General features: G+C 38.1%; 1 protein-coding gene and 1 pseudogene across 1 annotated transcript in view; one reads left to right on the top strand and one right to left on the bottom strand.

Annotated features, from left to right (window-relative positions):
• Positions 1–23,018, bottom strand: part of PTPN4 (protein tyrosine phosphatase non-receptor type 4) — a 228,305-nt gene that overhangs the window by 157,161 nt on the left and 48,126 nt on the right. The gene's annotated exons all lie outside the window — the stretch shown is intronic.
• On the top strand, positions 10,134–10,582 carry LOC124515691 (nucleoside diphosphate kinase B-like; annotated as a pseudogene).

Here is a 23,018-nt window from a genome sequence, read left to right as displayed (position 1 = left end):
CATTTCATATAGAAAAACAATAATTTGAATGATTGCAGAGTTTGGATCAGAAACTATGAAGTCACAAAACAGCTAAACTATGTATTTAAAGAGAAAGAGCTATCCCCCCAGAAATCCATATCCATTGAAAATATACATCGGGGGGGCACCTGGATGGCTCAGTTGGTTAAGCATTTGACCTTGGCTTGGGTCATGACCTCACAGGCTGGGGAGTTTGAGCCCTGCATCGGGCCCTGTGCTGACAGCTCAGAGGCTAGAGCCTGCTTTGGATTCTGTGTCTCCCTCTCTGTCTCTGTCCCTTCCCCACTGGCACTCTGTCTCTCTCTCTCAAGAATAAATAAACATTGAAAAAACAAAAAGAAAGAAAGAAAATATACTTTGGGGCACCTGGGGGGCTCAGTCAGTCAAGTGTCCAACTCTTCCTTTTGGCTCAGGTCATGATCTCATGGGTTTGTGATATAGAGCCCCTCATAGAGAATCCCTGCTTGGGATTCTCTCTTTCCTTCTTTCTCTCTGACCCTCCCTCTCTCGCACACACACCTCTCTCTCTCTCTCTCTCTCTCTCTCTCTCTCTCTCTCAAAATAAAAAAATGTTAAAAAAAAAAAGAGAGAGGCGGTTGGGTGGCTTAGCTGGTTGAGCGTCCAACTCTGGATTTCAGCTCAGGTCATAATTTCACAGTTCGTGGGTTCAAGCCCTGCAGCAGGCTCTGTGCTGGCAGTATGGAGCCTGCTTGGGATTCTCATTCTCTCTCTGCCCCTCCCCAGGTCGCTCTTGTCTCTCAAAGTAAGTAAACTTAAAAAAAAAAAAAGAAAAGAAAATATACTTTAAAAAGTATAAGGCAACTCAAAACACTGTCACACAAAGGAAAATTAAGAGCATTTATTGCCAGAAGACTTGGGACTAAAAGAAATACCTAGAAGTTCTTCCCTGAATTGAAATGATACCAGAGGGAAATCAAACTTAAAGCAAAAAGAATGGTAAATATATGGGTAAATATAATACACTATTTTCTCCGGCTAAATTATTTAAAAAACGTGTTACTGTTGAAAGTAAAACAGCATGTCTGAGAAGATATCATCCTATATAAAATTAATATATATGACAACAATAACCAATAAAAGGAGAGGGAACTGGGAACTGTATGGATGGAAGTGTACAGGTTTAACTGAAGTGGTAAAATGTGAAATTTAAGTGGATCATAAAAAGTTGGTATATATATAATATAATCTAGATAGCAATCTCAAAAAAACAACAAATGAAGCAAAGAGATACACTAAAAATGAATACTAAAAATATTCAACTAATCCAAAGAAGGCAGGAAAGGAAAAAGAAACAAAAAACAGAATGGATAAACAAAAGAACTTAAAAATGGAAGCACTAAATTGAATAAATTCAATAATCTCATTAAGTTTAAATTAAAAGACATTAACTGTCAGATTGTATTTTAATTTTTTTAATTAAAAAAACCTTTTTAATGTTTATTTTTATTATTTTTGAGAGAGAGAGAGAGAAAGAGACAAAGTGAGAGCAGGGCAGGGGCAGAGAGAGAGGAAGACAGAGAATCTGAAGCAAGCTCCCGGCTCTAAGCTGCCAGCACACACCCCAATATGGGGCTCAAATTCACAGATCACAAGATCATGACCTGAGTAGAAGTCAGATACTCAACCAACTGAGCCACCCAGGAGCCCCCAGATTGTACTTTTAAAAAGACCTATTCATGGGGCGCCTGGGTGGCGCAGTCGGTTAAGCGTCCGACTTCAGCCAGGTCACGATCTCGCGGTCCGCGAGTTCGAGCCCCGCGTCAGGCTCTGGGCTGATGGCTCGGAGCCTGGAGCCTGTTTCCGATTCTGTGTCTCCCTCTCTCTCTGCCCCTCCCCCGTTCATGCTCTGTCTCTCTCTGTCCCAAAAATAAATAAACGTTGAAAAAAAAATTTAAAAAAAAAAAAGACCTATTCATGCACTGTCTACCAGATTTCCATTTTAACATAAAAATGTACACACATTAATAAAAATAATGAAAAGAGATTCAGTATATAAACACGATTCAAATGGAAGATGAAGTGTACTATCTGACAAAGTAGATGTCAGAAGAAAATGACCAAGGGAAAAGATGGACATTACGTATTGATAAAAGTGTCAACTCACTAAGAAGAAATAACAGTTTTAAATGGCTAATACAAGAGGTAATACAAACACATTAGTTTCCCATGAGGTGAAACTAATATAACTCATACACAAATGTTCAATTATACAATTATAGTTGAAGACTTCAACTTGAACAACTGATAGAGCAAAGAGAAAATCAGCAAGGATGTAAAAATGCTATGAATCAACAACCAAATTGACATTTATAGACCTCTCCACGCAAAAAGAGTGCACATGTACCATTCACCAAAATATGCCATAAACCTTACCAAATTTAAAATAAACCTTACAAAAGCAAACCTTACCAAATTTTAAAAGAATTGATATCATACAAAGCACATTACTAGACATAATGTAATTTAAATAGAAATTAGTAAGAGAAAGGTATCTGAAAAATCCTCACATATCTGGAATCCAGCATACATGTAAATAACCCACAGGGCAAAGAGGAAGTATTGAGCGAAATTTAAAAATATTTTGAACTGAATGAATATAAAAAGACAACATATGATACTCTGCAGGATGTACAGCTGAAACGGTGCTTGGAGAGATATTTACAGCATTAAATGCTTGTAATAGAAAACATGAAATATTTCAAAATAATAATCTACATGCTTCTACCTTGAAAAATTAAAACAGTAGATTGAACCAAAAGAAGGAAGAAAATAGAAATCAATGAAACTGAAGAGATAAACAATTGACCAAATTTAATTAAAACCAGAACTAGCGATTTTTTAAAAAACAGTAAAATTGATAACCTTTTAGCCAGAGTGAAAGAGGAAAATAAAAAGAAAACACCCAAATTATCTTTTATTTCTACTATTGATAGACATCCATACAACTCCTACAGAGAATAAAGAAACACAACAGGGGTGCCTGGGTGGCTCAGTCAGTTAAACGTCCAATTCCTGACCGGCTCAAGTCATAGCCCTAGGGTCATGAGATCAAGCCCCAAGTTGGACACCACACACTCAGCATGGAGCCTCCTTAGGATTCATTCTCTCTCTTCTCTCTCCTTCTCTCTCTCTCTCTCTCTCCCCCCCACCACTGTCCCTCCCCCAATCATGCTTCTCTCAAAAAAAAAAAACAAAAAACAAAAAAAAAAAAAACCAAAAAAAAAAACACAACAAACTTTATGGTCATTAAGTTGGCAACTTAGAATAAATCAATCAATTTCTTAAAAGACACAAATTATTAAAACTCAAGGGAAAAAAAATGTTTAATTTGAACAGTCCTAGATCTGTTAAAGTAGTTGACTTTATAGTTTAAGATATTCCAGGGGTAAGGGGTGGCTCAGTCGGTTAAGTGTCTGACTCTAGGTTTTGGCTCAGGTCATGATCTCACACTTCATGGGATCAAGCCCTATGTTGGGCTCTGCACTGACAGCACAGATCCTGCTTGTGATTCTCTCTTTCCCTCTCTCTCTGCCGCTCCCCTGCCACATGGGCATGCTCTCTTGCACCAAACATTTAAGGAAGAAATAAAAACAATTTTACACAATCTTTTCCAGAAAAGAGAAGGAGAAAAAACATTTCCCAACTAGACTAGCGCTAACCCGATACCAAAAACACATATAAACAAATACATGAAAAGGGGTGCCTGGGTGGTTCAGTCAGTTAAGCATCCAACTTCGGCTCAGGTCATGATCTCATGGTTCGTGGGTTCAAGCCCCACATTGGGCTCTGTGCTGACAGCTCAGAGCCTGGAGCCTGTTTCAGATTCTGTGTCTCCCTCTCTCTCTGCCCCTCCCCCACTCACACTCTTGTCTCCCCGTCTCAAAAATAAATATTAAAAAAAATTTTTTAAATACATGAAAATATTACAAGAATGTAAGAATACATATTACCATCTCCCATAAGCACAGACACAAAAATTCTCAACAACATATTAGCAAACCAAATCTAGCAATATATAAAATGGGTACTACATCACAAACAAGTGGTATTTAGCAAAGGAATTTAAGGTTGGTTCAACAATCAAAAATGCATCAGTGAAACTCACCACGTTAACAAACTAAGTAAGAAAAACCAATGATCAAAAAGAAACAATATTTGACAAAACTCAACATACAGTCATGATAAACCCTTTTGGTAAGCTAGGCATAGAAGAGAAATTCTTTGAGCTGATAAAGAGCATCTACAAAATAACTACAGTTAGCAACATATTTAATGGTAAAAGACTGAATGCTCTACACCTCAATGAGAAAAATGAAAAAATTTCCTCTTACCACTCTTATTCATTTCTTATTGTAGTCAGTGCAGTAAGATAAGAAAATGAAATAAAAGGTTTACAGATTAAAAAAGAAAATTTTTAATTCAGACATGTAGAAAATTCCATGCAATCTGTAAAAAGTCTCTTAGAACAAATGAGTTAAGTTGCAGGTTACAAGCTAAATATACAGCATCAATTCTATATTTGTATACTGGCAAATGAACTGGAAATCTTAATTTAAGAAAATATTATAGGGGCGCCTGGGTGGCTCAGTGGGTTAAGCGTCCGACTTTGGCTCAGGTCATGATCTCACGGTCCGTGAGTTCGAGCCCCGTGTCGGGCTCTGTGCTGACAGCTCAGAGCCTGGAGCCTGTTTCAGATTCTGTGTCTCCCTCTCTCTCTGACCCTCCACCGTTCATGCTCTGTCTCTGTCTCAAAAATAAATAAACATTAAAAAAAAAGAAAGAAAATATTATAATATGTAACAGCACAAAAAATTAATCATTTAGGTGTAAGTCTGAGTTTCTTTTCAGGATGATGAAAAAGTTTTGGAAATGGATAGTGGCGATGGTTATATAACATAGTAAATATATTTAATACCACTAAATTGTACAATTAAAACATGTTAAAATAGTAAACTTAATCTTTTTAATCACACTAAAGATATCTTTAAAACAATTTTTTAATGGGCAAAAGGTTTGAACAGAAGTTAAAAAGGACCAAAAATGTGGGGTGCCTGGATGGCTCAGTCGGTTAAGCTTCCGACTTCAGCTCAGGTCATGATCTTGCTATTCATGAGTTCAAGCCCCACGTCAGGCTCTATGCTGACAGCTCAAAGCCTGGAGCCTGCTTTAGATTATGTGTCTCCCTCTCTCTCTCTGCCCCTCCCTACTCACTCTGTCACTCAAAAATGAATGTTAAAAAAAAAAGGATTTTTTAAAAAATAGGACCAAAAATGTTATGTAGCAGTGATGATGACACTAATCAAAGAGAAATAACATATATCATCTGATGAGGAGATGACAATTAACTGTTTTGAATATGCTGAATGTGAAATACTATTCTGGTTATGCACTGAAGACTAATAAATCACATCAAAACAGAGGGTTAGGGATGCCTGTGTGGTGCAGTCTGTTAAGCATCAGACTCTTGATTTCGGCTCAGGTCATGATCTTGTGGTTTGTGAGTTGAAGCCCCGCGCTGGGTCCTGCATTCACTGCAGAGAGCCTGCTTGGGGCTCTTTCTTTCTCTCTCTCTCTCTCTCTCTCTCTCTCTCTCTCTCTCTCCCCCTCCCTCCCTCTCTTTCTCTCTCTCAAAATAAATAAACATTAAAAAAAAACAGTGGGTTAAAACAGTAACATTAAGTTTATTTTACTGAGGATTCTGGGATTTCACTGGGTTCAGCTATATCAGTCTCAATGAGTCTCGTGTGCCTATAACATGTTAGGACTGGTGTCATCTCAAGAGGTGTCTTCACTCAGATGTCTAATATCCTGCCCTGGGAGACAAACAGCTGGGAATTCCCTGGGCATCTATGTGTTCTCTCCATATGGTCTCTTCACACAATCTCCACAAGGTCTCAGGGTAGCCGAACTTTACATGGCATCTGAAAGCTCTCCTAGAGGAGTGTACTATAAAATGCCAGCAGAAGTGAATTGGTTTTTCTAACCTCAACTGGGAAGTTATACAACATTTCTTCCAATGGATTCTATTGTGGAGGGGATCACAAAGGCCCACCAAGGTTTAACTGGAGGTAATATCAACCCCTTCTCATGGTGGGAGAGATTTCAAAAATTTTCTGGACCACAAATACCTCTAGCATCTTTAGCAGACAGAGAGTTTGCATTGAGGAAAAATAACAGGACTGGAGATAATAGGTATCACAGTCTACAGAAACCAGGAAAGAATGAAAGGGAAAGATAAAAAAAAGGGGGGGGGCATCAATATGTACAAAACTGATTAAGATACAGAATGTGATCAGAGACAGAAAAGAGTTTTCCTTAAAAGGAGAAGGTAACAGTTCTAAAAACTGCTGGAAGTCAAACACAATAAGCCACAAGAAGCTAGTTAATTTCCCAACTAGACAGTAAGATTTGAGGAAGCAGTTTTCAGGAAGCAGAATGAGGGCTGAGGCAAGATTGTATAGTATTTCTTTTTCACCCTTTATTAAACTACAATTGACAAATAGAATTGTATATATTTAAGAAGTACAAAGAGATGGTTTGATATATACATTATGGAAGGATTAGGTTGTAATGTTTAGATGACTGATGACAAAGTAGGTAAAATGACTCTTGTTATTTTCTGCCAAAACACACATAAAATAGAAACGGGAAGGGGAGGTCATCTTTAAAAAATAAACACTTGATTTTAATGCAAATACAAGGATGTAACTTCAAATTTCATTGTAAACAATCATCCATCTTTGTTATTCTTATTAAGGAAAAAGAATTAGCAACCTACTGCTTAAAATGTTAAGGCAAATTAGTAACTTTCCAAAGCAGAGAGCACCAGATCCAGATGGGTTCATTGCTGAATTCTACCAAACATTTAAGAAAAAATTATATCAATTCTCTACAATCCCTTTCAGAGGGTAGAAGAAAAGGAATACATACTTCCAAAATCAGTCTATGAGGCCAGCATCACATCTTCATCAGAGCTCTTGGGTGACCAGGCACATTGTCAGTGAGCAGTAATATTTTGAACTGAATCTTCTCTGAGCAGCAGGTCTCATTAATGGGCTTAAAATATGCACTAAACAATGTTGTAAACAGATGTGCTACAATCCAAGCTTTGTTGTTCCATTCATGGAGCACATGTAGAATAGATTTACCATAATTCTTAAGGGCCCTAGGATTTTCTGAATGACCAATGAGCACTGGCTTCAACTTATCAATTTAAAGTCATTAGTTGCATTAGCCCCTAACAAGAGAGTCAGTCTGTCTATTGAAGATTTGAAGTTAGGCATTGAATTCACTCTAGCTGTAAAGGTCCTAGATAGCATCTTCTTCCAATAGAAGGCTGTTTTGTCTACGCTGAAAATCTGCTGCTTAGTGTAGCTATTTTCAAGGAGGAACTAGATCTTCTGGAATCACTGGCTGCAGCTTCTACATCAGCACTTACTGCTTCACTTTGCACCTTTATGTTACAGAAACAGCTTTTTTCCTTAAATCTCATGAAACTACCTCTGCTAGGTTCAAACTCTTCTTCTGCAGCTTCCTCACCTCTCTCAGCATTCACAGAATTAAAAATCATTAGAGCTTTGCTCTGCATTAGGCTTTGGCTTAAGGAAATGTGGCTGGTTTGACCTATCCAGACCACTCAAACTTTCTCTGTATCAGCAATAAGGCTCTTTCACTTTTTTATCATTCATGTGTTCAGTGGAGTAGCATTTTTAATTTCCTGCAAGAACTTTTCCTTTGCACTCACACCTTGGCTAACTGGTGGAGGCCCAGCTTTCAGCCTATCTCAGCTTCCGACATGCCTTCCTTACTGAGCTTAATCAGTTCCAACTTCCGATTTAAAGTGAGAGATGTATGACCCTTCCTTTCATTTGAACACGCAGAGGCCACTGTAGAATAATTAACTGTCCTAATTTCAGTATTCTTATGTTCCAGGGAATAGTGAGGCCCAAGGAGAGGGGAAAGAGAAAGACAGGGGGACAGCTGGTCAGTGGAGCAGTCAGAACACACATACTTATCAATTAAGTTCACTGCTTTACACAGGTGTAGTTCATGGCACCCTAAAATAATACGGTAACACCAAAGACCACTAGAACAGGGGCACCCAGCCGGCTCAGTCAGTGGAGCATGCAACTCTTGATCGCAGGGTTGTGAGTTTGAGCCCCACGCTGGGTGTAGAAATTCCTTAAAAATATTAAAATCTTTAAAAAAAATCACAACACGTAATAATGAAAAAGTTTGAAATATTGCAAGAATTACCAAAATGTGACACAAAGTCACAAAGTGAACAAAAGGTGTTGGGAAAATGGGGCCAACAGACTTGCTCAACATAGAGTTGCAACAAACCTTCAATCTATAAAAATGCAGGATTGTGACATGCAATGAATCAAAGTGTAGTAAAATGAGGTTTGCCTACAGTTTGACACACAAAAACTAAAAGCTCAAGGGAGAAAACTAAGCATATTTTCAAGAAAAGACAATGAATAATTCTAGGAAGAACAAAATACTATCCAACTACGCTGCTTGGCTTTCCAGTAAATTAACTTGCATAATGATAAAAAAAAGTAAACAATGACACCAATTAAAGCAGAAACTGCCAACGGCCCACATCATAACCATTTTGTCTCATTTCATTAAAATAAAGCTTCAATATTGTTTGGGGTAGAAACGGTATGTAAAATACCAAGCCCTGGAGCACCTGGCTGGCTCAGTTGGTAGAGTGTGCTATTCTTGATCTCAGGGTCGAGAGTTCAAGTCCAATGTTGGGTATGGAGCCTACATAAAATTAAAAAAATAAATAAAATAAAAATAACAAAATAAAATAAAATAAAATAAAATACCCAGCCCTTGCAGACCCAATGAGGACATGTGACTGAATTTTGGCCAATAAGATGTAACTAGAACCTACAGAGTAGAATTTATAAGTAACGTTCTTTAAGTTTGGGGAAGAAAACTGGTATGTCCCCTTTTTTGCTTCTCCATTTTCCCCTACTGTAATCAGAAAGAGTTGGGTTCCTAGAAAAAGAACAGACAGAGCTTTCTTAACATAAGAGAAGTCAATTTGGGTCCCAGCCATCTTGTGAAAGAATGTAAGAGCAGACAGCCACTATCAGGCCAGGATATAACCTAATCATATCAGGGACAGTAAATCAGTAGTAAAGCTCCCAGTACTGATTCAATAGTTAAGATTCACCTGATGCACATCCTTGAGTTCTCTGTGCAGGATCTAAACCTGAGCATTTAGACATGGACCAACTGCCAACCTTCGTGACTGTGACCTAGACTCAGTCACCCTCAGATGACTTCTGCCCCAATTCCATGCTGTATTCCCCACTGAGCAAAGCCCCTTCATGAATATGTGTGCACTGTTAGCTTAAAACCTCCCCAATACTGCGGTTCAGGAGACACTGCTTTGGGAACGATCCCCAGTGTTCTCCTTTACTTGTTGCAAGTAAAACCCTTCCTTTTCCTATTCTTTGGCTTGGTTGTGTCTTTTGGCTCAACAACCACCAAGAGACGAACTCCATTTTGGGTAACACCACCACCTGCCTGAAAGCTGACAAGCATGTTAGAATTCTGAAAGCTTTCTTGGATCATGAAATGATCTTATGTACACAGCCATGCACCCAGGGAAGTGAAGGACAAACAGGAAACCTGACTCCTTGATAACTGTGAAGCTGCCATCCCATTATTGGACTGTCAATCGCTAGGATTCTTTTGATAGAAAAGTTAACTTTAGCTCATTTAAGTTACTGTTATTTCCAGTTTCTTTTACTAGAAGCCAAATGTAATTCTGATAGAAGATCAAAAGATAAACAGTAAAGGGACAGATAGACAGATAAACATATTTAACTAAAAATTATGACAGAAGAATTTTAGGAGGAGGATGTAAAATAGACTAAAAATATTAAATCCTCATCTTGTATAATGGGAAGTCAATATAAAAAATGTCCAGGATAAAAAATATAAACCAGCACAGAAAAATGGAAATAAATGCCTAAAATATATCTCCAAAGGTATTTCAAAACTAGTACTAAAAGAGTGGGAGTGGCCTCCAGTCCCCCAAGCAGCACAGCACAGCCAGCTTCTCGGCCATGGCCAATCAGGAGCACATGGTCATTGCCATCAAGCTGCATGGTGTGTAGCACACCCTGGTGGGCAAGATCACCAAGCACTTTGAGCCGAAGGGATTCCATGTTGTGGCCAAAAGGCTCCCTCCTACAGGCCTCTGAGGTGGTGCTAAAGCCAGCACCACATTGACATAAAGGCCCACCCATTCTTCCCAGGGCTGGTAAAGTACCTGAGCTCTGGGCCCATTGTGGCCATGGTTTGGGAGGGTCTGATTGTGGTGAAGACGGGGTGAGTGATGTTTGGGGAGACCAAACCAGCAGATTGTAAGCCAGGTACCACTCATGAGGACTTCTGTATTCAAGTTGGCAGGAACATCATTCATGGCAACGATTCAGTAAACAGTGCAGAGAAAGAAATCAGCCTATGGTTTAAACCTAAAGAATTGGTTGACTACAAAGCCTTGTGCTTTTGACTAAAACTAGGAATGAAAGGTAGACAAAGCATCAGTCCCCTCTGGTGCCACCTGATGTGTCCCTGGACACAGCTCTTCATTCCACTGGCTTGGAAATAACAGAATCAATTTTTCTCTTCTAAAACATATTCACCAATAAAGCCTTTGGAAAGTGGGTAAATAAATAAATAAATAAGTGGGAGCATTTCATTAAGCTTTCATTATATGCTTTGTCCTGTTGGGCTTTGAAAAAATATTTAAAAGTGTATGTTACTACTTAGAAATTAATAACCAGGGTATCTGGGTGGCTCAGTAAATTAAGTGTCTGACTCTTGATTTTGGCTCAGCTCATGATCTCGATGGGTTCGAACCTGGCATCAGGCTCTGCACTGATAGTGCAGAATAATTTAATCAGCTACTACAAAAATGTAGCACTACCATGAAGAAATGACCTTTTCCAAACAAAAGTCTGGTCTTTGCCCTTCACTAATGGGAGATGATCTCTAGACCCTTGGAATGTCCTGGGCTTGGCAGGTGTTTTGGTCCCGTCAAGACCTCCTGCCTGGGGGTCTTGGTTACCTGACAGTCTAACAATATGATTTATGATGGGGAACATCAGTTCTGACTTCTACAGGAACGGAAAACTAAGGGTATTAGCCTGACCAGTAGGAAAGGCTAGAGATTAGGTCAGTTATGCAGGGAGTATGTGATTAAGTCCCAGTAAAAATACAAAAGGCTTGGAGGAGACTCCCTCGTTGGAAATAGTTTGTGTGTATTGTCACACATGGTGGCCAGGAGAAGGTAACATCATCTATGACTCCATGAGAAGAGGACTTGGAAGTTCTTTCTCAGTTTTAACTCCTTCTGGCATCTACCTTGGCTGATTAAAATTTTTTTTCTCATGCTTATTTATATTTGAGAGAGAGTGTGTGTGAACGGGGGATGGACAGAGAGAGCGACAGAGACAAAATCTGAAGCAGGCTCCAGGCTCTGAGCAGGGCTTGAACATGGCTTGAACCCACATCATGACCTGAGCTGAAGTCAGGTGCTTAACCAACTGAGCCACTCAGGTACCCCAGCTTGGTTGATTTTAATCTGTATACTCTCCCTGTAATAAACTGTAACCATGAGAATGACAGCTTTTAATGAGTTCTATGAGCCCTTTTTTTTTAATTTCTTTATTTATTTTGAGAGAGAGAGAGAGAGAGAGAGAGAGAGCAAGCAGGGGAGGGGCAGAAAGAGAGAGGGAGACACAGAATTCCCAGCAGTCTCCACACTGTCAGCACAAGAGCTTTATGTGGGGCTCGAACCCACAGACCGTGAGATCATGACCTGAGCCAAAATCAAGAGTCAGATGCTTAACTAGCTGAGCCACCCAGGCGCCCCAGTTCTGTGAGCCCTTCTAACCAATTATTGAAACTCAGGGTCGTTTCAGAAATCTCCCAAACTTGCAACTGGTGTCAGAAGTGAGGGCAGTCTCGTGGACACTGTACCCTCTAACTTTTCACTCTGGCTAACTATGGGTAACTAAAGAGGAAAGAGGGAAAAGAAGATAAAGAACAAGAAGGGATGTTGTATTTCAAAAGCACCTTAATAGAATCCTTATTGGCTGCTTTATATACATTCATTTAATCCTGACAACCCTAATTGATGATATCATTTCCACCTTATATATAAAAGGAAATTATATATAAAGATCAAGCAAACAGGACAATGCCACAGAGCAAATACTTACTAGGTACAGGTTACAAATCTAGTCTTTTGAATTCTAAGGTCCATGCACTTCTCATCATACTATGCTACCTTCCTACATCACAATACTCTTTATTAACCATTCATGAGTGCTTAGTCGTAATTGTGACATCACTATATGCTTAAATAATCTGTGTGGGATAGTCCAAAAGCTGCAATCCAGGTAGATCCAAGATCTATGTAGTTCTTTGTAGAACTAGCCCAGTCCCATTCAAGTTATTCTTTTTTTCTTAATGTTTATTCATTTTTGAGAGAGAGAGAGACAGAGTGCAAGCAGGGGAGGGGCAGAGAGAGAGGGAGACACAGAATCCAAGCAGGCTCCAGGCTCTGAGCTGTCAACACAGAGCCCGATGTGGGGCTTGAACTCATGAACTACGAGATCATGAGCTGAGCCAAAGGTGGACACTTACCCGACTGAGCCAACGAGGTGCCCCCATTCAAGTTATTCTTGATAAGGAAAAATGAAAGTCACTTCACAGTAATTCAAAGTTAAGTGATATCAAAAAATACGCAGTGAATCCAATGCTGTAAATTAACCTAGTACTAAACTTAAATGCCTATTCACCTCCAGATTTCCTTAACATGGGGGAAAAAATTAAATAACTACAAAGGAAACAGCAGAAATAATAATCACTGAAGCTTATTACAAACAAATCAAAGGGAGCATCAAAAAGAAGTGTGTGCACATTCTGAAAAATCTGAAAATTTTCTGAAAAAAATATTGTCATAACAGTATTACTGATTCATCACATATCACAGCTGCTGCTTTTCTTTGTGGACACTAAATAGTTACATTTAAAAATTATGTGTACAATTCAAAAGGTAAATGAAAAAAGTCATAAAACCAGTTACTAGGAAAAGTATTTAAGAGGAAGACATATTACTATACTGAATTCATAAGCACTAGAAAAAAGAGTTTCAAGAGAAGTAAAGATTTCTGAAAGTAAGCAATTTGCTATATGTTTACATGTAATGCATGCATATATGCAAGTCCAGAGTTGTTTTATTTTTAACTTTTGGAAGCAAAATTATTTTAAAGTCTCATTTTTGAAAAGAATGTTAAGTAAGGACAAAGACTCAAATAAGACTATATGGATGCTACCTTTACTATATAACCAAATTTCTAATATATAGATAATAAACTACCTAATTTTGAGTTAGTAATAACACTCTGAATGGATACAAAGAACAAAGTAAGTTCTTTTCTATAATACTGTGATCAACAGAGTCAATCCACCAACACCAACCAACACCAACCTCTGGGCAGAGGATCATACTGGGTGGGCACCAAAGATTCCTCCTGGGGATTCTTGGTTCTATAAGGGGACTCAGAACAAAGAATCGCCCAGGGGAAGGGATAGGGAGTGGTGAATCAGAGAGAGAGAGTCACGTAGCTTACCTACATGGTAACATCCACATCTCTTTCTACAGTCACCGACACCATTCCAATGAATATTGAAAGCATGTTTGTAAGTTCTAGCAGAGAAACAGAGCTAGGACATACATCCTTTCTCAAAGAACAGGCCACATGTAGCTGAGAAGGGCATGTTATTCAACTTCAGGAAAGACATACAAAGAGCAAAAGAGAGAAAGCATACCCCAAGATAACTACCTAGTTTCATCAAATTAATCATGGTAACCTGTGGCATAGACAGACAGCCCTTATACTCAGTAGAATACAAAAAAAATAGTATGATAGGAAAAACATTTAAATGATTATTCCCTCAAAGAATACAAAATAAGGTCATATAACAGCATGTTACCAGGTCTGTATTCCACATACACTATAAGTATAGTAGTTAAGAGATGATCAGTGTGGGCTAAAATATTTTAGAATTGTTTTGGAGATACTGGATATATAAACAACAAATATAAAATTGTTAATTAAGTATTAAGAATTGGCCAGCCAAAGTTTCTCTGATAATAGGTGAGCCCAGACCAAGTAGGATTAAGGGGTATCTCAAATGTGGCAGATGACTTCTGAGATGAAATCTTCTAAACTAACAAACCCAGGGTGTCTGGCTGGCACAGTTGGAGGAGTGTGCAAGTCTTGATCTCAGGGTCATGAGTTCAAGCCCCACATGGGGTGTAGAGATTACTTAAATAAATCTTAATAAAATAACCAACCCAATGGTCCAGCTGCCTAGGGCTTCATCTTTGGAAAAGGGCCATTTTATCCCCTTCACCAGATCAATATATCACACTAATTTGATTTTATAGGATGCATACATTCACCATTATTAACTGAGATCTGAGTCCTTCTACTTGGCTAAACTGAATAATGGAACAAAGAACACAGCCAGCAACATGTTAAATATTTCAAATCAAAGTCCACTACTATACAATGAGATATATTTTCACATTTTAAAACAATCAGGATTTTCAGTTCTTGTCATAATGGAGTAGCTAATGTTAGAATACCCTCCTGCTATAAACATCTGTAAAAGCTGGGCCAAATATACACAAAAACAAAAGAAAAAAAAAATCCTATTTTCAACCCTTAGGCAATAACCAACACAACACCATGATCCTTGATAGAAGAGAACTAGATGAATCAAACCCCATATTCACACTCAAATCTCTCCCTTAAGGGCATTTTCCAAATCATGGTGTAGAGAAATAGAGCCCAAGCAGTGTGGCAGTCTTGCTGGGATGAGAAAACTACAATTAATGTCTGGGAATGCTAAGGTAGCTGGATTTGGGGGGCAGGTTATTAGAAGGGAAAGAACCAAGAAGAAAAACTTACAAAAATCTATATAAAAAAATCCTCTCTGGTTCTCATCTGCCTCCTAGGCTGTGCACACACAGGGTTAGACTCCTAGAAGCCTAAGATAGAACGGCAGTTGGGGAGGCTGTTAGCTAAACAAAGATTTCAGAGCTTGCACAGTTCTGAATAAATTAAGTTCAGGCTCAGTCAGAAGAGACAGATCTTGATGAATACCCAAGGCATTTAGGTAAGACCCTGGATAATCCATGCCCTAGGAATAAAAACAAAGTTAAAATAGACTTACCTTAACAAAGCTTAAAACTAAGCCCCACAGGATCAAAGTGACCCGCTGGCAATTTAACTGCCTGCCAGAATAAAATAAAATTTTATTTAGAGGAAGATAACAATCCAGAGCTTTTACAAGAAGGGTCAGCAAACCTTTCCTGTAAAGAGCCAGAAAGTAAGTATTTTTAGGTTTTGAGGGTCATGGTCTCCACTGCACACTGTCTTAACAACAACACCAACAACAACAACAACATCTTTTAAAAAGTAAAAACCATTCTTAGCTCATGGACCAAACAGTAATAACCACCAGGCTTGCATTTGGCCCCTGGGCCAACTTGCTTTCCACTATTCCATATTACACTTAAAATAGCCATCACACAATGCAAAATTAGTGGGTATGTGAAGCAGGAAAAGTGTTTGATAATCAAGACACAAGACATATATTAGTCTTATGTAATAGCTTCAAAATAACTATGACAACGTATCAAAGCCAATTAAGATAGAATACAGAAAACAGATTAAAATATATATTTCAACAGAGAATTAGAATCTATGAAAATGATCACATAGATAATCTAGAACTACAAAATAAGTGAAACAGAGGAATTCCTTGACTAGGTTTAATAGCAGAGTAAGCACTGGGAAAAAAGAAAAACAATCAGCACATGCAAAGACAGATTAAAAGCTATTTAAAGGACAGAAAAAAAATCATAAACTAGAATGGGATGCAATCAAACTAATATATATGTTAACTGGAATACAGGAAAGAAAAGAAAATGAGTCAGAAGCAATATTTGAATCAGTAAAGGTTAAGAACTTTTCAAATGTTGTAAGATACCAACCTACAGATTCAAGAAGGTCAATGAATACCAAGCAGGATAAAACACATACATACAAAACCATATATAGCTATGTTATTGACAGGTGACTAAAAATCAAAGAGACAGAGAAAATTCTTAAAAACAGAGGAGGAAAAGGACCTCTCTCTTGCCCTTCAGGAAAACAACAGTAAGACTGAAAGATGACTTCGCAAGAGAAACTATGAAGGCCAGTGAAGTGGCATCTTTAAATCAGTGAAGGAGAAAACTATCAACACAGAATTCTATACTCTGCAAAAATATCCCCCAGAACATGAGAAATAACTAAAGACATTTTCAGACAGAAAGTTGAAAGAATCTATCATCAAGAGACCTTATTTAAAAAAAAATAAAAGTGGGGCGCCTGGGTGGCTCAGTCAGTTAAGCGTCCGACTTCGGCTCAGGTCATGATCTCATGACTCATGGGTTAGAGCCCCACATCGGGCTCTGTGCTGACAGCTCAGAGCTTGGAGCGTGCTTTGGATTCTGTGTCTCCCTCTCTCTCTGCGCTTCCCCCACTTGTGCTCTGTCTCTCTCTGTCTCTCAAAAATAAATGTTAAAAAAAAATTTTTTTTTTTTAAATAATGAAAGAAATTCTTTAGGATGAAAGGAGAGGATTCTAGATGGAAGCATAGATATATAAGAAATGAATAGCTGTAGAAACTATAGATATAAAGGTAAATAGAATAGTAAAATAGTAAATATAAAGGTAAATATAAAGGTAAATGATTGTTTAAAGCAATAATAACAATGTCTTATATGGTTTATAACAACATGAGGGGGATATTAAAATACTTAACAATAGCAAAAAAGTAGGAGGCAGGTAAATGGATTTAAACTGCTTTAAGGATTTTGCATTGGGGGAGGACAACAGTAAATGTATTAAAAGGAGACTTTTATAAGTAAAGACACATTTTGTAATTTCTTTTTTTTTAATTTTTTTAATGTTTTATTTTTGAGATAGGGAGACAGAGCATGAGTGCGGGAGGGACAGAAAGTGAGGGAGACACAGAATCTGAAACAGGCTTCAGGCTCCAAGCTGTCAGCACAGAGCCCGATGCAGGGCTTGAACTCATGAACTGTGAGATCAGGACCTGAGCCGAAGTCAGACATTCAACCGACTGAACTACCCAGGCACTCCCACATTTTGTAATTTCTAAAGTAATCACTAAAAGTCTGATATTAAAGGATTAGCCCAGGGATGACTGGGTGGCTCAGTCGGTTAAGCATCCAACTTCAGCTCCTATCATGATCTCACGGTTCACAAATTCAAGCCCTGCATCAGGCTCTGTGCTAATAGTGCTTTTTCTCTCTCTCTCAAGATATGTAAATCAACTTAAAAAAAAAGATTAATCAAAAAAGCTAATAGAGGAAATATAATAAAATAAGAAAGAGGGCACAAGAGAATCCTTTTTTGGTGAGGGAAATAATCAATGACTTAATCTTGTGGTGGTTCCACAGATGTATACATATGCAAACACTCTTGAGTTGCTTAATGAAGATTTATGCACTATACAACACGTATCATATGTAATAAATTTTAAAAACCTATATATAACATCCAGGGTAGAGAGACTGAGCTGCAGTATCTTTCTAAATAAAATTCAACATATTTCTCAAAAATTTAATGGCTTACAGTTATTTTCACCATTATTTTTTTCTATAATATATACTGGGCACTCAATAATTACTGTCATTAAATAGATATACAAACAACCCACAATTTTATTTAATTTACCATACAACTGCCAAAATAATAAATACCTAATTCTCAAAACTGGAAACTTAACAATTATTTCCTCTTTACTTTTTAAGAATAAACTAGCATATTTACAATTTCTGTATATATGTATTTATAATTAATATTGCCAGTAAACACACTGGGTTTTGGAAATAGTACATGGACACAGTACATAGATGAAAATATTATATATACATACAAAGCAATAAGAAGATTGCTATTTTGTGGAATTTTAATAATAAAATTCTTCCAAGGAAACATATCTGGTACTATAGAATAGACAAATGGATCATAATCAATAGAAGAAATCAACCTTTCTAAATGTGTAACATAAGTCAGATACATAAATAAGCACTTCACAAATATTCTCATTTTATTCTGAGCATCCCATGCAAGGCAAATATGATTCTCTCTTAACAAATGAAGAATCTAAAACACAAAAAGGTAGAGCAACTTATGTATACTCACAAAGCTAGTAAGTCTTCAAACTAAAGACTTACAAATTCATCACTGGGTAACTGTCCAGGAAGTAAACATCATTATCAGTAAAAATTTATGCATGACAAATGTGATACAAGACCTAAGGAGTATACATACCTCATGAAACATAACAGGATTAAAGAAAAAAACAAGAAATATGATAACCTTAACTGCACATAGCTATACATCGGATCGATATAGTTTTCTAGTGCTCAATATGATACAGTTTAGGAAAAAACATTGTGAAATGAAGCAAAGCTTTAAACATGTATGACATACTACAATGTTTAAATTTCAGACTATGTGGTAATTGGCAAATTATCACATCTTTTTGCACTAAAGGTGACAAGTTCCATTTTAACATGTGATTTTACTAGAAAAAAAATTTGGTAAATAGTAAATTCTCCTCCAGGGTGGACATTGTTGAAAATCAATCTGAGAGGTGTGAAGGTTAAACAAGGCAGACTGGACATGAATGTTTGCTTAAGACACACTAAAATAACAGAAAAGGCAGTAATCAAAGTGAGTCTGAATAAGTAACAGGCCCCTCCATAACCATCTCTCACCTCCACCCCCTTCCCATTGCCAATTACTATAAGAACCAGAGATTCTGGACTCAGGGACATTGGGGACAGCTGTTGATGCATCTTTACTGGATTGAAAACAGGGAAATCTACGTAAGTGCAAGTCTAGTTACTGAAGAGCTAAGAGCTCTCCAGTCCATATCTCTCGCTCAGAGCTAAGAAGACCCAGCAAGGCTCTACAAACTCCAGGCAGATGATAAGAGCATTTCTCTCTACGGAAAAGAAATACCGAACTAATCAAGTAATATTACATAACTATTTTATTTATTGAGAGGACAACAGAGAAGAAGAATTATCTGTGTATGAAGAGGGGAAGGGAGATGTAAGAGATCTGAAGTTTCATTCTTCAAAGTCAATAAAGAATATCAACAACAACAACAACAAAAAAACCAAGGCAGACAAAAGCAGAAATAATATAGGCATGTTTCTTAGAACCACAGCAATAAACATGAGAGAAAAACTAACTGTGTTGAATGTGGTTATTTCTAAGTAGTAATGGGGCAGGGAACTGCTGGCTTTTGTGACAACATTTTTTTTTTTTAATTTATTTTTTTTTTCAACGTTTATTTATTTTTTTTTTAAATTTTTTTTTTTTCAACGTTTTTATTTATTTTTGGGACAGAGAGAGACAGAGCACGAATGGGGGAGGGGCAGAGAGAGAGGGAGACACAGAACCGGAAACAGGCTCCAGGCTCTGAGCCATCAGCCCAGAGCCCGACGCGGGGCTCGAACTCACGGACCGCGAGATCGTGACCTGGCTGAAGTCGGACGCTTAACCGACTGCGCCACCCAGGCGCCCCTGTGACAACATTTTTAGAACTATTTGGTTGTTTTTTTTAAACTGTATATATGAATCATATATGTAAAACAAAACACTTCTGAGGGAATCTGAGTGACACATACAGTATTCTTAAAGGAACTAACATACTGAATTTAAGTAGGGCTAGAAAATGACAATAAAATAATAGTTGAAATGTTGACTAGAGGTCCTAAAAGACCTTCCCTCTCTCCCTCCCTCCCTCCCTCCCTCTCTCTCTCTTTCTCTCTCTCACATACACACACACACACACACACACTCTCTCTCTCTCTCTCTCTCTCTCTCTCTCTTCCCCCCCCCCCCCGCCTCCCCACCTTTCCCGGCTCTGCCACTGACTTAGTAAGTAACCTAATGACTCTAAACTTACTTCCTCACATATACAACATATAAAGTCAGTGCAACAATAATCAGGAAAACAATTCCCTAAAATCCTATCCTCCTTTACAGATATAGGACTATCTGTGGTTGCAAATGAGTACATCTCATTTAGCTAAATTCACCATCCTTATACTCCTTTAGCTTCCCATCTCAATCTGCACCCCACCTGCTAACCACACTGTTGTAATTAGGTTTACACTACTGATTTGGTTAACAAATTATTTCACAGACAAAAAAAGGAAAAAGTTCAGCCAACTAAATATTCATCAACCCAAATTATCACATAACAAAAATATGTATTAATTGAATTTCACCTTATTTCAAGAAAAAAAAATTGATGATTTATGGCACCTTTTGTTAACAACTGAGGTACTAGTATCATTAAAAAAATTATTGGGGCACCTGGGTGGCTCAGTCGGTTGAGCGTCTGACTTCGGCTCAGGTCATGATCTCACAGCTCGTGAGTTCGAGCCCCGCGTTGGGCTCTGTGCAGACAACACAGAGCCTGGAGCCTGCTTCGGATTCTGTGCCTCCCTCTCTCTCTGCCCCAACCCACTCTCATTCTGTCTCTGACTCTCTCAAAAATAAACATTACAAAAAATAAATGAAAAAAAAATTATTGGGGCGCCTGGGTCACTCAGTCAGTGTGACTCTTGGTTTTGGCTCACGTCATGATCTCACGGTTTCCTGAGTCTGAGCCCTCTGTCACACTCTGCACCGGCAGCACAGAGCCTGCTTGAGATTCTCTCTCCCCTCTCTCTCTTCCCCTCCCTCACTCATGCTGTTTCTCTCTCTCTCAAAATAAATAAACCTTAAAAAATATATCAGTTATTCTTGAGTACAGAGACATATATAACAAACAAAACAATTTAGAGAACAGCTTTAGTACTATTAGGATAATTTTATTTCCAAAAAATAAACTAAGGGAAGAGTGACTGGCTGGTTCAGTCAGAAGAGCATACAACTTTTGATCTCAGGGTCATGAGTTCAAGCCCCATATGCAGCATAGAGCCTACTTAACATAAAAATTTAATTTAAAAAAAAAAGTAAACTGGGACAAAAAGACCAAAAAAAAAAAAAAGGCAAAAATTCCTTAACACATAAGCTTTGTTCCTCGTCTTTGAACACTACTATCTATGAAGCACCTTAGAACTACACACTGAATAATGTGTGAATAACTTTCTCTTCCACTGATCCTGAGTGTGACTTTGTGACAGCACTAACAGAATGTGGTGAAGTGACATTATGTGACTTCCAAAGCCAGATCAGAAAAGGCAATATGGTTGCAGCCTGGCTCCCACTCTCTCTGAGGACGCTCACCTTTGGAATGCTGTGAATATGCCCGGGGCACACAGAGAGAGCATACACAAGTGTGTAAGCCTCAGCTAAGGTCGTAGGTAATAGTCATATGAGTGAATAAGCCTTCAAATGATTGTAGCCTCCAGCCTTGAGTTTTCCAGCTGAGGTCCAACCATGGAAGAGATATAAGCCATCCCTACCTATGTGAATCCTTGACTCACAGAACCTCTGAGGATAATAAATATGCCACTAACTTTTGGGGTAATTTCTTACACAGTCCTAATAACTGGAATAGGGTGGTTTTCCCCAACCCTTCCTTGTCACACAGGCTACTCCTAAATCGCCATACTGACATAAAAAAAAAAAAAGCCAAAATTTGGAAAAAGTCAGCATAGGTAGGTGAAATGAATCCATGTAGTATGGATACTATGTACTTAATGGAAACGTGTTTTTAGTGACTGACAATGAATTCGAGGACACAGAAAGAAAACACACTCCATAGGCTGGCTACAGTAAAGGAGTTGTGCCAAAACCATAGTGAAAATGTAACTTCAAACTGAAACAACACTAACAGGCTTATCTCAACCCTGTGTCTACAAAGAGAAAGAAAAAAAGAAACTAATGAAGTTTTATCAGTTCCTTCATTACACCATTTTCTCCCAGGACGATATACAGAAAAGATTTTTATTTTTTTAAAAAAGCTCCCCAGATGATTTTTTTTTAAGTTTATTTATTTATTTTGGAGAGAGAGAAAGAGACAGCACATACGCAAGCAGGGGAGGGACAGAGAGCAAGGGAGAGAGAGATCCCAAGCAAGCTCCGCACTGTCGGCACAGAGCCAGATGTGGAGCTAGAACTCATGAACTGTGAGATCGTGACCTGTGCCAAAACCAAGAGTCAGACGCTTAACTGACTGAGCCACCACCCAGGTGCCCCCACATAGAAAAGGTTTTGATGAGATGAATACAAGATGGAAAAAAAAGCAGACTTTGGTAAAAATGAACATTTAATCTGTGGTACAGACATCTTTCAGGGAAAGGAATGATTTCAACAGCTAAAATGCTACAAATCCTTGCTTGGCAGTCTCCAGAGACTACCTGGAGAACTGAACGGTTCTCCTTCCCAGGGAATAGAGAGGCTGGTGAAACTAGCAGCTGCCCACAGTGGGTATTTCTGAGACCTAATGGTACTTACTGGACACAGAGAATAATCAGAAGTTTGAACTCCCCTGTTAATTTGCAGACTAGATCACATGATGCTGTACAGATTGTAAACTGCACAACTAGAAAGCCATCCACATAGATTAAAATATGCAGCATCTACACAAAAGTACTAAAGTGCACTAAAAGTACACTTTGAAAGACTTGGGTCCAAATACCCTGAGGAATAAATATACTATATATCCAACAGTCAGTTTCTTATACTGTTCCTCTTAAACTAAATTTGGTGATGACCTGAAGTAAAGGTAAAGTTTCCAGTACCATAATATTATCAGTCTAGTGATACACTCAACTGTATTAAAATGGACATTTAAATATATATAACATGTATTAAAAA

This window comes from Lynx rufus, unplaced genomic scaffold, assembly GCF_022079265.1.
Source record: "Lynx rufus isolate CCGP_SWC_20201006 ecotype Redwood Valley unplaced genomic scaffold, mLynRuf1.p SCAF_2, whole genome shotgun sequence".
Classification (NCBI taxonomy): domain Eukaryota; kingdom Metazoa; phylum Chordata; class Mammalia; order Carnivora; family Felidae; genus Lynx; species Lynx rufus.
This window is presented reverse-complemented; position numbering and strand designations above follow the sequence as displayed.